Below are 13720 nucleotides of genomic sequence, written 5' to 3' on the forward strand. Positions count from 1 at the left end.
ATCGCTTAATCGCACGCACGTACGAGAATTCGCGCTCAAGTACGCCGACATCTACAAAGCGTCGTTGATTGCTTACATGAAGGAACCTATAAAAACAGATACAATTTTAATAATCTTTGCTATCACGACTTCGAGTATGGAATTGAAACCGAATGACTATTTTTTTGCGACGTCGCATGGAAAAAGTCCTTGTGATGGGTTGGGGGGGGGGGCTGTCAAAAGGCTAGCTACAAAAGCTTGTTTACAAGGCCAGTCACTAAGCAATGCAACAGAATTGTATGATTGGTGTTGCAATAATGTGAAAAACGTGACATTTCTCTACAGCACTGCTGCTGAGTATGACTTACATGAAACCAATTTGGCTGCGAGGTTTGAAAGTGCCATAACTAGGGCAACCCAATGTATTTTTTTGAATGTTTTTTTGTTGCACTCCGATTACAAATGTAACAAAATCAGTCTTTGCGCCCTGCTTGCAAAATTTTAGATCAATTTTTACTTTTCTACAGTCTTCATTACTTATTCAACAACGAACGACACTGGTTGGTGGGACTTCTTTTTGCGACACCCGCCGACCAAAAAGAATCCCTCAACATTAAGAGCCAAGCTCCCGACCCGCACCGGATGGTAAGTTTCCTACCTCCTCATGACCCCTCTGGATGCCCTGCTTTGTTTACATATAAAAAATGTTTTGTATGAGCGGAGTAACTGAAGGAAAATACATAGATGTATAAAACTGAAGTTGAGAGTGTTACTTTTTTTTATCCAATCCGATTTCCTTCGTTTTCTCGATGGTTCGGAAAAATCATCGGAAGAAATTTCAGGTAGAGGAAGTTCCAAAGGATAAAGGCGATTTATCAATCGATCGATGAGATTCGTTTATTTCACAATGTAATTTCAGCACCTGCAGATCGACGATCAAGCGAGATAATTTTTCCAACTGGCCAATCATCTAGACTCGAAGATGGTTCCTTAACAAGTAAGTAGTAAGTAAGTATATACAAAACATTACAATCAATCTTTCGTCTTATTCCGAAAACATACATGTTCATTCACACATACCAATTGCTGTAAATGTTTATAGAATCGTAGTGATTTATTTTTCGGAGCGAGTGAAATTTATCGAACTAAATCGTAGGTTGAGCAATCAGGCAATGCAACGTGGCTTTGCAATTGTCTTTATCAAGGATGTGGTTAAGTTTACAAGAGCCACCAGTAAAAATTATACGTATATTAAAGGTGTTGTCCCTGATCACATTAATACGATGCAAAATTTAATCACTAGAAAACTTCATTTAAAGAAATATTCACCTATTAAATTAAATGATCAGCTGATAGTGGAGAAACCGACGTACTATACAAGTAATACTTTGTGTTTTTATTTACATTGAATTTGACTATGTACATAAAATAATTATCATACATTCTTATTTGTACACAGGTTGCTGCCTGCAATGCATAAACAATACCTATGATTAAAATTGATATTTCAAATTTGCCACCTGTTACCACCTTCTTGGGTGATTTTTTGCATAATCGTGAAGTGATCCACACATATAGTGCATGTCGACAAGATAGAAAATTCGGAGTTGCAACTTTTACAATTTATGGATCTATACCCACAATGGTCAGTCTTACGACTCTCCAATTCAGCGTCACCTCAAGCTGCGGTTGATTTGCATCCGCAAACACAGTTCGTTACTATTTACAACCTAGTGGAAAAGTACGACTGTATCAATGTTGTGTATTCGGATCTGATTAACCGGTAAGGTAATTGTTAAATACATGTAGCGTAGCCGGAATGCATAATTAAATTAAGTCAGTATTATTATATTATGATATGTGTTATAGGTGTAATGCGTACAGAGACAGCCGGTATCAAATCGTCATTTTTGAATCAAATTCTGATAACGAAGCGTGGTCTACTATTGCACAGTTAGTAAAAAGCGCTTTGTAAAATCTTCGAAGAAAAAGAATATGAATATCTTTCATGTTCATTCCCTTCAGTATCCATGTAACAAGGCAAAAAATGCAAAAATAATTTTTTATGTATTATTCAGATATTCTGTATTGACACTTTACTTGATGGTAATCATTCAAAAAGTCAAAGGTTAACTTCATGTTCCTTCGAAGCCTCCAGCGATTGTTTGAAAGTTGACTGGAGCAGCCTCTGGTAATTTTGGAATTTCAAAATTTTTACAAAAGTTCACCAACACTTACACGTAGTTGGTAAGCTGAAATTTACATCGTATTCCAAAAAACACCATATGCCCTTTCAAAAAGTCCAGGCCATGTTTTAAGAAATTTTCACTGGCTAGACAGGAGAGTTGAAAACATTGATAGCGCAGTCAATATGCAATTTGACCCAAACATAATTGCAAACAAAGGTTTTTTTGGTGAATATTGTCTAGGGTGGTGTGCTGAACAACATACTAAAAGTCCCCGCCCCTACCCCACGAGCTAACCCCCCTCCCCCCTCAGTGGATCAAAGCCACCCCAAAATCAGTTTTTCATTAAGAACTCCTGAAATATTGAATTTTGAGTAAAATGAGCCCAGTGATCATTTCATCTCCTCCCCAATACCTATCAAATGAGCTATCGACCAACTCCCTAGCCTCAAGGGGGGTGACGCTACGACCCCTCAAAGTGATGTGATTTCAATAATTTTACATTTTATGATTTGGGACTTGTAACCTGTTCTAACTGATAAAATGAAGTCAAACTTGGGGAATGGGATTCTTTTGGGAGCTAGAGTTGACCTCTGGAGTGGGGAGGGTCAAAGCTGAAAATTATAGAAAGGTCATTTTTTTGAAGGGGCATAACATGACCCCAAATGGATGAAAAGGGTCCAAAATCATACCATCGGACAGTACCCTATCTGCGATCAACATATCCAAATTTTAGCTTCCTAGGTCATCCCCACTCCTTTTAAGATGGAAAAACCCGAAAATAGGGGCAAAATAAGGGGATTTATAGCCTAATTCCGCTTTAAATGTGGTGGGGATGACCTAGGAAGCTGAAATTTGGATATGTTGATCACAGATAGGGTACTGTCCGATGGTATGATTTTGGACCATTTTCATCCATTTGGGATCATGTTATGCCCCTCCTAAAAATGACATTTCTGTAATTTTCAACTTTGACCCTCCCCACTCCAGAGGTCAACTCTAGCTCCCAAAATAATCATATTCCCCAAGTTTGACTTCATTTTATCAATTAGAACAGGTTACAAGTCCCAAATCATAAAATGTAAAATTATTGAAATCACATCACTTTGAGGGGTCGTAGCGCCACCCCCTTGCGGCTAGAGAGTTGGTCGATAGCTCATTTGATAGGTATTGGGGAGGAGATCACATGATCACTGGGCTCATTTTACTTAAAATTCAATATATTTTCAGGAGTTCTTGATGAAAAACTGATTTTGGCGGGCTTTGATCCACCCAGGGGGGTTAGCTCGTGGGGTAGGGGCGGGGACTTTTAGTATGTTGTTCAGCACACCACCCTAGACAATATTCACCAAAAAAACCTTTGTTTGCAATTATGTTTGGGTTCGCCCTTTTTTTTCTGCATTTTGCCTGGGCTATTAGTGTGAAAGAGTGTTAAAAACAAATTAAAAATATGATGATAAACTGACGGAATTACGAGCCTATTCTTTTTGAACAACAATAATTTTGGCCTATGTAGAATTACCTCATTCGATTGAGATTGATTTCTACTAATTAATTTTTCAACTCGTGGTATTAAGGTGTTCAAAAAAATTAGAAAAAATGTGTTTAAGTAAATGTTTGAAATGGCTTATGCAGAAATGCTTTTCTAGAAATGCTTCCAGCTAGGATTCATAGGTAAAAGATCTTCAAAGTTTTATCGTCGATACCATCACCAATATGTGGAGACCAGAACCGGCCAAAACATCTCATGAAGTTTCATTGAGCTGTTCTCCTGTCTGCGTAATTTCCTTCGACGACGATTTATCCACTTTACCAAAGAAGTATAATTATTCATTCGAATATTAACAATTACCAAAGAAGTATATTCATTCGAATATTAACAAACACAATGTAAGTAATCAATTTTTTCAATAATATTTTTGAGTGAAAAGGTTTTTTTTTTGGCAAAGGTGTTCAATTTGTCGTTAGTGCTTCAAGACCAGCAAGTTAATTATTTCATTTACAACGCTTTTCACACAAACTCTGTTAATTTCTATGGTTTTGTAGCTGAAATATCTCTTTAAAAAAGCGAAAATCGATGTAAACGCTTTTTAAAATTGTGGAAAATTTACTGAATTTGCATGAAATGTGTTTAAAAAATGAAGTAAAAATTGAGAAGTAATGCGATGATTGCGAAAAAAATCGAAAAAGTAACTTCGAAATTGAGAACATTGATAAAATGGGCAAGCGGTAATAGGTACGCACTTGCCCATACCAAAAATTTTATATCACTGGTACTGGTTATATGTTTTGCACCAAACCCCTCGCTGTGAGTTATACCTGGTCTTGAGGTGCTGGTGGCAAACTGAGCTTTTGCGCTATGCTTGCAAAATTTTAGATCAATTTTACTTTTTTACAAAATTTATCTCAAAAACAAGCCCACATTGATCGACCTGACTTATGTGATAGAGTATTTCATATCTGAAATTGAGTCGTTTGATAAAAATTTTAAAAAATTGAGTGAATTGAGTTACAAAAACGAGGACTTCCTCATGCTCACATTGCCTTGAGAGTGGAGGCCTCGTAGATCAATTCGCTCGGGCCGCAATTCTGGCAGGGTCCTGATGAATACGGTGACAAATTACGTGAATGTGTTTTAAAACACATGGTCCATGGGGCATGTGGTTTAGAAAATCAAAAATATCAAAACTATACACATTAACACAAAAAAAAAAAAAAAATGGAAGGTAAGTTTCCTACCTCCTCATGACCCCTCTGGATACCCTGCTTTGTTTACATATAAAGTATGTTTTGTATGAGCGGAGTACCTGAAGGCAAAATAAATGTATAAAAGTGAAGTTGAGAGTGTTACTTTTTTTTTTTATCCAATCCGATTTCCTTCGTTTCCTCGATGGTTCGGCAAAATCATCAGAAGAAATTTCAGGCAGAGGAAGTTCCAAAGGATGGAAAATACAAGTAAAATTTATTCTTTTACTTTCGTGCATTATATTATATGTTAGTTTTTGGACAGTAGCAACCGTTGCTTAGTATACGGCTCCCCCGACCATCGTTTGGAAGGGTGCTCGTTGCGTTTCAGCAATTGCTCTTGGTGCAACAAACCTGGTCATTGCCTACTTATGTGCATTAATAATATGCAAGAAGTTGCTAATAAGGCAACGAATCGACGTCAAAATCGTACAGGTAATTTTTCGACGTGTACTTTACTTAGAGCCTGCTCCAGCACATCAACTGGAATAAAAAGCTTAGTAACATAATCTACGGAGACTTCGAATAATGTTTATATTTTGAACTATGATAAAACGTATGTAAAAGTACGAAATATCCAAAAGACTGACTCGAATCTGGGACTGGGCTCCTGTCCCTCATTCCCACCGCGTAAGTTTTTTAAACATCCTCAGACATCAGCAACAGAATACATATTATAATATGTATCGACGTATCGTGCTATTTTCGTTTTACGTTCAGTTTGCTAATAACGTCATTGGTTTCCATTCGAGTATCGAAAATAACTGAAAATAATCTGAATTGGTATGGGAGAATTCTCGTTGCTCTTCCCCACTTTTTTGTATGCCTATTGCATTTCAATAATTCACAAAAGAAACGCAACAAAAAACTCGAGAGAGTATTGAAGAAATTGAAGAGCAAATTGGCAACCTCTCAGCCACAAATCTCACTATTGCAGATGAAGTCATCACTGTGAAACATAAATTATTCCCTACCATGATCGATGGAACAGTGTGTACATTTCTCAAAAATGTACATTAAATGATCATAAATTTAACCACTTTTGTTAATAATATTATAAATGTATTAATTAATTTTTATATATTCTGTTAGGTATAATAAATAATTTGATAATATATTTATTATTTATAAATTCATTCAAAAATTATATTAATCAAACAAGGAGTGCATTCGTGCTTTAGCTAAGTATCAACGAAGATGTTACACAAACTTTGGCAAGTCAAACTACGAGATTCGAAATTTTAGATTTTAGATAACTAGGAAATAAAAGCTACAATTTGTTTTTGATTTGCTGCAACCAATTAAGAAGAGCATCGATGAGTTTCTTTTCGTTTGTGTCTTTCTGTGTTACCTATTGTTTAAATGTTTAGAGGTAAAATGGGTATGCTCGAGTTGAGTATTTATTGAGGAATCTGAAGTGGTAAGGAATGGTAATATTATTTTGAAAATGGTTGTGAAATTAAATTTCAAACTTATTATTGAATTGAGCATTACTGATTTTTTTTACTATTTTTTTCATTATTTTAGAATTGAATGTGTTAGGTGAATTGTTATCGGAGATAAATAATCAAGAAAATGAAACGCAAAATCCTCAAGTTGGATCAACCAATGAGGAAGATCCGTCAATTATAACATTATCACCTGTAAATTTCGAGAATGATGAGTCAGCACATTTAATTGATGAGTTTGCACCCGTAATTGAAGAGGCTGTACTTACCTGTAATTGACGAGCATGTTCCAGTAGAAGAACCTGTACCTACATATAATTGATGAGCACGAGGCTGTACCAGTAGATGAGCCTGTACCAATAATTAATGAGCCTGTGCCTGAGCCTGAGCCAATACTTCAAATTGAATCTGAGCCATCCACATGTTTTTTGGGGGGGGGGGGTCTTTCGAAATGTAGTAAATATTGCAATTTCGAGAGGAGAAAAAAATTAAAATAAAGGGGGTTATTATAAATTAAAATGTGGAAAGTTTTAAAACGAACTTGAAAATTTTCAGAGATCTGAAGTGGATAAGATAATTCAGAATTTTATTCGAAGAAGCGCCTGAAGAACCGAAAGAAGAACCAAAAGAAGAAGTTGTGGGAACAAAAATGAAGAGTCGAATAAGTATAACTAAAATTTTGAAAGGGGGGAATTTTTTTGATCTAATTTTTACAGTATTTTTTTGTAATTTGATTTAGCTCGCCAGAAAGATTAAATTGGAACAAGAAGAACCGAAAACGCTAAGGTGATGGGGGCTGGGCGAAATCGCAAGAAGATGAGGTTAATCATCTTAGAAGAGAGTTGCGAGCTGTTGATATTCAATTCAACTGAATAAAGAAAGATGCAGTAATGCTCATTGTCAGCGCACTGCTCAGAGAAGCTTGGTAAAATTATTTCATCAACTACATAATTAGTCTGAGCTGAAGTGTGAAGTTGTAAGTAGGTAAGTAATTAATGTGATTCCTTGATTTTAAAATTCACAAATTTGCATAATACAGTACATACATTCTGAACCCAGTTACGGTTGTCCATTCTACCATTTTGGGGCAATTTTCACTATTTTGTAACTCAATTAATTATTAAGTCAAACTTATTTCGAAATTATAATATGTACATTTCAATTAATAAGGCACCCTTTAAAAAACCAAAACTTTCGAAAAAAGAAAATTCAACCGAATACGAATATTTTCGATCCTAAATTATGTTGGTCCTAAAAAGCTATCAATCTGTTCCTCATAAATGCTCGGATCAGCAATGTGAAGTCAACAATTGGTGCAAAAACTCGATCATTTTGGACATTGCTGAATTTAGAAAATTTATAAGGATTTATTTTTCCATAAAAACCTCATTCGAGACGGGCATCGACAACGATTTCTTTGAAAAGCTTGCTTACCTACTTATTAATAAATTCAAATTCATTTTTGTGAACTGGAAGAATCTACACCTAAAGAAATCAGTGCTGTTGAAAAATTCGAAAATGAATTGCGAGCATATTTTCAAAATGAAACTTTCGAAAGTTCAACGATGGACATTTTTCAGTTTTGGTTGGAAAAAAGTGATAAGTACCCATCACTAATAAACGTTGTGATCGCTATGTTGAGTGTTCCAGGGACAGAAGTCAGTGTAGAAAGATTGTTTTCCTCTGCTCATTTCATGCTGAACCCTCACCGCAATAAACTTTTGGGAATAACATTGGATAATATTTCGATTCTGAAGAACAACTTAGTATTAATTACTGAAGATTTCATGAAGAAAGTTATCGATAGTTTAAAAACTTGATACCTCTACCTAAGTACTTATTTTTTTACTCTAGTTATGTTTTCATTGCTGTTCTATTTTATTAATTTTTCGTTCCTAGTATACTACGTAAGTCGATCATTCGTTGATGTTTTGGTAAAGCGCAACTCCCCTCCTCCTCCATCGGTGACAACTGACAAATCACTGGAAATTTGGCGTATTTTTTATTTCTTCAATTTCGATAAGCTATTTTGTGATTTGAACTCAAATAATTTTTATGGCGATTTGGGAAAAAAATGTTTCAAGTGGCTTGAATTGAAACTTTGCGAGAATTCTTAATATTTCGACTAGAGATGGGGCAATTCGAATCGCGGATCAATCTGATTCATTTTTTTTTTTTTTTTTTGAATCGCCCCATTTCTGATTTTGACAGAAATGTTTATGAGTATTATTTGAGGTATTGGAGTTGAAGTATCTTGGGGTTGAGGTTGACTGATGGATAATTTTCCTTCAATAGTGCCTTCTAGTCTTGTGTTCATCACGTTTCTGTTTTATTTCTAAATGTAAGTTTTTTCTTGTTTTTCGTTCCTAGTATACTAAGTTAATCATTCCTTGATGTTTTGGTTAAGCGTACTCCCCCCCTCCTCATTTGATTCGCGAAAGGTTGGATTACGTTTTTATGGGGTTTTTGAAGAGGTGACAGTCATGCAACCTACCATGAAACTTTGCAAGAATTTCTAATATTTTGACCAAAATGTTTAGTATTATCTGAGGTGTCTTGGAGTTGAGGTTGGCTGATGGATATATTTTTTTTATTTTTCAACAGTGATTCGAATTGAATTTTCAATGATTGGTACCAACCATGTCCCCTTTCCCAAAAATGCAACCTTAATTTAACGTTTTTTTGCGAGTGGGTATGAGTCGAAGTAAGATAGGCATTTTGTTGTTTTGTGAGTTTTTACTATAAGGTTTCCTTTTTTTTCTAGTTTTTCTGGTTTCTACTTTTTTTTTGAAAGTGGCCATTAGTCAAAATGTCAAAATAGAACTAATAGTCATTTGTTTTATATTTTTCAAGTCGTAAAACCAAAAGCTAAAGCTAATAGTCCGGCATATGACAATAGGAGTAATTGCACCCCCCCCCCCCCGCCGATCCTCCGGGACAACTTTTATCTTGAAGGGGACATCCCAAGGAACATTTTAAAGCAAAGTTGCCAAAAAAAAAGTTGGCCTTACTTACAAAATGGCGGCCATTTTGATTGACAGGTCAGCCGAAATCGCAGATTTTGCGTTTTAACATGGGACTTGCACGAACTTTTTCAAACTTTACAAAGGTAGATCGAAAGATCATGCAAACATTTATCACCTGTCAAAATTTCAAGTGCTAAAGTGCGTTTTTCGATTTTTGGTGAATTTTCGAAAATCGAATTTAGGCCAAGAATGAGGGAAAAAATCAAAATTTTACCAAATTGACTTAGAAAGCTAAAATTTGGGATATACCCTATTTTCGACATGCCAAATCGATTGGAAACGGTTTCAACCAGTTTTGAGCAGTTCTGGAGCCTCCAGCAAATTTTTGAAACTCGAAATTATCACAAAATTCCATAAAATTGGAGTTGTAAAGCTAAAATTTATTCTAAAAACTAATTTCAATACGCTACGAAGTACTGCAGATGAATTTCAAGTCGTTTTGGAGCCTCCAGCGACTTTTTGAAAATTCCTGAAACCTCCAGCAGATTTTTGAAACTTTAAATTTTCACAAAATTTCATCAAATGGAGATGGAAAGCTGAAATTTACTGTACACTCCATTTTTAACACCCTCTGAAGATGACTACAGGTGGGTTCAAGTCATTTTAGGGCCTCCAGCGACTTTTTTGAAAATTACTGGAGCCTCCAGTAGACTTTTTAAACTTGAAATTTCCCGCAACATTAATTCATCAAATGGAGTTGGCAAGCTGAAATTTACTTCGCAGACTACATAGTGGTTTCAAATGGTTTTGAAGCTTCCAGCTACTTTTAGGAAATTTCAATTTTCCAAAAAAAGTCATACAACCTTTCAAAAAGTTGCTGGAGGCTCCAAAACGACTTGAAATTCACCAGCAGTCAACTACCGTATGGTATTGAAATTAGTTTGCAGAATGAATTTCGACTTTCCATCTTGGTTTGATAAAATTTTGGGGAAATTTCAAGTTTCAAAAATCTACTGGAGGCTCCAGTAATTTTCAAAAAAGTTGTTGGAGGCTCTAAAATGACTTGAAATCCACCAGAAGTCGTTTTCAGAGTGTGTTAAAATTGGTGTGTAGAGTAAATTTCAGCTTTCCATCTCCATTTGATGAAATTTTGTGAAAATTTAAAGTTTCAAAAATCTGCTGGAGGCTTCAGGAATTTTCAAAAAGTCGGTGGAGGATCCAAAACGAACTGAAATTCACCTGCAGTACTTCGTAGCGTATTGAAATTAGTTTTTAGAATAAATTTCAGCTTTACAACTCCAATTTGATGGAATTTTGTGATGATTTCGAGTTTTAAAAATCTGCTGGAGGCTCCAGAGCTGCTCAAAACTGGTTGAAACCGTTTCCAATCGATTTGGCATGTCGAAAATAGGGTATATCCCAAATTTTAGCTTTCTGAGTCAATTTGGTAAAATTTTGATTTTTTTCCCTCATTTTTGGCCTAAATTCGATTTTCAAAAATTCACCAAAAATCGAAAAACGCACTTTAGCACTTGAAATTTTGACAGGTGATAAATGTTTGCATGATCTTTCGATCTACCTTTGTAAAGTTTGAAAAAGTTCGTGCAAGTCCTATGTTAAAACGCAAAATCTGCGATTTCGGCTGACCTGTCAATCAAAATGGCCGCCATTTTGTAAGTAAGGCCAACTTTTTTTTTGGCAACTTTGCTTTAAAATGTTCCTTAGGATGTCCCCTTTAAGAAAAAAGTTGTCCCGGAGGATCGGCGGGGGGGGGGGGTGCAATTACTCCTATTGTCATATGCCGGACTAAAATGATGATTACCTACACTTACCTATTTTCAATTTTGTTTTATTTTTTATCAGCTCATGTGATCTTTTCTAGTTTTCTCTAGTAATCTGAGTCTCTTTGATTTAAGTATAAATTGTTGAATGAAATACAAGAAAAAACGAACTGTCATTTTTATTTTTCAATTTTTATTGTGTAAAATTACTCGTTTGAAACATATACCTATTTTAAAAAATGAAATAATGGAAAAGTGCAGAAGATGTTTAAAAAAACATGTTTCAAACAGGGTTTGCTTCAAAACATCCAAATCCAAACTCTGAAAACAAGTGCCTGGCTACCAGAAATCTCAAAGTTTTTTCATTATTTCACTAATTAGAGCGAAAACTAGTACGAACCAAAAAGAACCAGGAGAACCGGAACGAATTGAAGAGGTGTTCTTATTGGTGGAACCACCAGCAGAACCAGCAAAACATCAAAGGAGAATCAAAAAGAACAACCAGAACCGTTTGAGTAAGAAAAAAATTGAGAACCATTTTGGAAGAACAATGTGAAAGGTACCTTTTGGAACCAAAACACACCTGTTTCAAAGCCACAACTGGGAACCTTTTGAGAACCGAAACCAGAACCACTTATTTTCAAAGGTTGTGAAAACCACAACCATCACAACCAATTCAAATCCAAACGGTTTTCAACACTGCTAATTTTGAAGGGGAGAGAGGGGATTTTTTGGTGTAATTGTTCATGTAATTTCTACAGTATTTTCTTTTTGTAATTTAATTTAGCTCGCCAGATAGATTAAATTGGAACAAGAAGCATACGGTGATAGGGGCTGGGCGAAATCCCAAGATCGTGGTTGCTCTGCACAATCCCCTTAGAGCAAGTTCTAGGTTATATTTTCCATAATATGAATGCTTTTCATTTCACTTATAGATGAGGTAAGTCAACTTAGAGGAGAGTTGCGAGCTGTTGATAAGTATTCAATTCAACTGAATATAGAAAGACGTAGTAGTCCTTTTTGTATCCGTGATGCTCAGAAACGCTTAGCAAACGTGTAGGACGTAAGTCTGAGCTGAAGTCCAAGTTGTAAGTAAGTAATTAATGTGATTCCTTGATTTTAAAATTCATAAATTTGCATAATACATACATACATTCTGAACCCAGTTACGAGTACCTAAACCACAACTAGTAAAGAAAATGGAGATATAAAAAGTTTCTCCTTTTCCCTTTAATTTTATAACAGTTGTCCATTTTACCATTTGGGGCAATTTTCACTATTTTGTAACTGAAATAAAAAACACAAGTTTTATTTGTACAGTTAATTTTTTCGTCGTTCTATTTGGTAGATCGGTTACAAAACAATTTTTCCTACTATTTTCCCAACCAGTTAGGTTTTCTACCAGATGAGATGGTCTCGATGTAGGCCTATTTATGCCATATCCGTCATTCGTTCAAACAGAGACTAGAAAACACTGCATTGGTCTCAGTTTAATTACTCTATACAGGGTGTTAAATAAATCGTGGGCAATAATTTCACATTAGATGCAACTCGAGTAGACGAACAAAAAACGTTATTATGATAAGTTGCCTATCTTGTAAAATGAAGGCGCTACGTGCTCCACAAAACTGGAAATTTACGAATTTTGAAAAATTCATCAAAAATAAGAAAACGTTTGAATCATTCAAGTGATGCCCCAAACCCATAGTACTCGAGTGGACGAACAAAAACAGTTATTATGACCAATTGCCTATCTTCAAAATTGAAGGGGCCAGCACAATTTCAAAATTCAAATTTGGGGCACTCAAAATTTGGAAATTTTGAATCAGGTTTGCCCCTTCAATTTTGAAGATAGGCAATTGGTCATAATAACTGTTTTTGTTCGTCCACTCGAGTACTATGGGTTAGGGGCATCACTTGAATGATTCAAACGTTTTCTTATTTTTGATGAATTTTTCAAAATTCGTAAATTTCCAGTTTTGTGGAGCACGTAGCGCCTTCATTTTACAAGATAGGCAACTTATCATAATAACGTTTTTTGATCGTCTACTCGAGTTGCATCTATTGTGAAATTATTGCCCACGATTCATTTAACACCCTGTATATATAAAACTTGTACACATGTACTAAAGATGGGTAAGAAAAAAAAGTTACTGTTACAAAACAAACATTAATTCGTTCATTCATTCATATGTAGAAGAAACCACCTTTTAATATAATAGAAACACATGTGAACCATTTGCATACACTGCCAACTCACATCGCTGGTAAATTGAACGTTTCAAAAATCTGTAGTGCAACCAATCTCCACTGTTCTCACGCGTCCTCGAAGGTCTGTTGGTCACCTGTTCGCCCCATTTTCAACTTATATTTATCCATAACCACCTTATTTTGTATTTGTATTTAATATTGATCATGTCCCATTGGTACGATCGTAGAAAAGAAGTAACAATAGAAATTCAACGATTAAATACGATCAACCAACTTAATCCGGATCTAAGTTGAAATTAATATAATTAAAATAAAACAACAGAGTACTAACAGTTCTCTGCCATTTTTTCAGTTCAAATCACCAATGAAAAAGAGAACTAACTAGGCATGCAATCCAGTAACAA

The sequence above is a fragment of the Planococcus citri genome, chromosome 1 (genome assembly GCF_950023065.1).
Source record: "Planococcus citri chromosome 1, ihPlaCitr1.1, whole genome shotgun sequence".
NCBI lineage: Eukaryota > Metazoa > Arthropoda > Insecta > Hemiptera > Pseudococcidae > Planococcus > Planococcus citri.